The sequence below is a fragment of the Cebus imitator genome, unplaced genomic scaffold (assembly GCF_001604975.1).
Source record: "Cebus imitator isolate Cc_AM_T3 unplaced genomic scaffold, Cebus_imitator-1.0 Scaffold698, whole genome shotgun sequence".
In the NCBI taxonomy this organism is placed as follows: domain Eukaryota; kingdom Metazoa; phylum Chordata; class Mammalia; order Primates; family Cebidae; genus Cebus; species Cebus imitator.
The window spans coordinates 40,021-42,537 of record NW_016108013.1 but is presented as its reverse complement, the minus strand read 5'-3'; positions in this window follow the sequence as shown (position 1 = coordinate 42,537).

Here is a 2,517-nt window from a genome sequence, read left to right as displayed (position 1 = left end):
TTTTTTTTTTTCTTTTGAGACAGAGTCCCACTCTGTTCCCCAGGCTAGAGTGCAGTGGTGCCCTCTCAGCTCACGGCAACCTCCACCTCCTGGGTTCAAGTGATTCTCTTGCCTCAGCCTCTCGAGTAGCTGGGATTACAGGCGTGTGCCACCATACCTGGCTAATTTTCGTGTTTTTAGCAGAAATGGGGTTCTACCACGTTGTCCAGGCTGGTCTCTAACTCCTGACCTCAGGTGATCCACCCACTTTGGCCTCCCAAAGAGCTGGGATTACAGGCTTAAGCCACTGTGTGTGGCCTTTTTTCTTTTTTGACAGGGTCTCACACTGTCACCCAGGCCGAAGTGCAGTGACACAGTTACAGCTCATTCCCACCTCAGCCTCCTGGGCCCAAACAATCCTCTCACCTTACCCATGTAGCTGGGACCACAGGCATGCACCACCATGCCTGGCTAATTTTTAAATTTTTTGTAGAGATGAGGTCTCCCTATGTTGACCAGCCTGATCTCAAACTCCTAAGCTCAAGGGATCCTCCTGCCTCTGCCTCCCAAACTGCTGGGATTACAAGCATGAGCCACCATGCTTGGCCAGTGATGATTACTTGTTCATAATGTCCTTTATGGCTGGAATGCCATTCCTCATTTTGTCTGCCTAGGAAACTTTTACTTATCCACCATAAGAGTATTCTCCTTGGCAAGGCATCTCTGACCATCCTGTTTCCCCTCACTGTGGTCCCTGCTTCTCTCAGCTCTCTCACCCATTTTGCCTTTGCCCCTCTAGCACAACCTGGTCTATGTTGAAATTGTGTACTTGCCTGTTTTCCTCAGTAGGTGATGCCAGCTAAGAGGATAGGCTCAGGTTTGCGCCCCCAGGGCCTAACAATGCCTGCCCATGGAGACTCAGGAACTGGCTTCTACATCCCTAGATTAGGAACACTAGCAGGTTGGGAGAAGAGGCGCTTTGCAGGGCTGGGAACTGCACAGTTCCTGTGAGCACCAATCATATCGTATGCTATTATTTTGTTTGAATGGAGCCCCTGGGACTGTGCAACTTGGTAGCTCCGGGCCTCTGCATGAGACAGGCTTGGTCTCAAATCTTAGTTTTGCCACATTCTGGCTTTACTCCTTGGACCATTTAATCTGTTTAGGTCTCAGTGTCTTCACTTGTCAATGGCTGTTACGAATGTGACCTCTCAGATTATTGTTAAGATTAAATGATACACACCCGATAGTGCCTGGTCAGTGGTAGTTGTAACCCAGCACTGGATTTTTATTAACAGGACTCATACCAGGGCTGGGCATCAGACTATGGGGATGCCTTGGTAGTGTAAGAGGCAGAAAGGTAATGTGAAGAGGCAGAAAGAACAGTGCTCTAGGAGATTAGAACCCTAGATATAAGAGTTGTGTGTATGTGTATGTGTATGTGTGTTCTCTGCCCCACCATTGCGGTCCATCTTCTCTGTCCCAGGCCCATCCTGGTTTTGTACTCCATACTCAGCTAGAGAAATTTGGGGCAGAGGAGCCGCCAGGAACCCATCTAGGGAGGCCAGGCCTACCTGGGCGCTGGGAAGCAGGAGTGCCCTAGTGCAGTGGCACTGCTATGGGCTGGAGCCATGAGGCCTCCCCTGTGGTGGGGGGGTCATGGTTTGGAGCATGGGTTGTAGAGCCAATAGCCTGGGTGCAAAATCCCCCTTAGTGGCTGGGCACAGTGGCTCACACCTGTAATCCCAGCACTTTAGGAGGCCAGGGTGGGCAGATCACAAGGGCAGGAGTTCAAGACCAGCCTGACAACATGGTGAAACCCCGTCTCTACTAAAAATACAAAAATTAGCCAGGAGTGGTGGCGCGTGCCTGTAATCTCAGCTACTCAGTAGGCTGAGACAGTAGAATCGCTTGAACCTGGGAGGCGGAGATTGCAGTGAGATTGTGCCACTGCACTCTAGCCTGGGTGACAGAGCGAGACTCCATATTAAAAAAAAAATCCCCCTTAGCCTCTTCCTCCTACCTCTCTGTGCCTCAGCTTCCTCACTGGATTAGTTTGCTAGGGCTGCTGTAACAAAGTGCCACAGCCTAGGTGGCTCAAACAGCAGAAATCTATTTCACATAGTTCCGGAGATCAAGGTGTCGGCAGGATTGGTTTCTAGTGAGGGCCCTTCTCCTCAGCTTGCAGATGGCTGGCTTTGTGGCTCTATTTTTGCTATTGGTGAAATAGGAAACAGTGAGCTCAGAAGGAAGCGCACAGACCTGCAGTGACACTGCCCAGCTGGCCAATACTGTATTGAGTTTCATCCCAATTTCAAGATACAAATTTGTTTTATGTTCTATTAATACTATATAAGAATAAATGCTATAAATTGTAAGACACCATCAATTGTTAAGTCTCACCTTGACCTCAAAGACGCTGAAATTTGAAAAAGTATGTGTTGTGTCTTAGAATTGATGAAAGACAGTAGATCCTGTTTGTTTTTTTTTTTTTTTTGAGACGGAGTTTCGCTCGTTACCCAGGCTGGAGTGCAATGG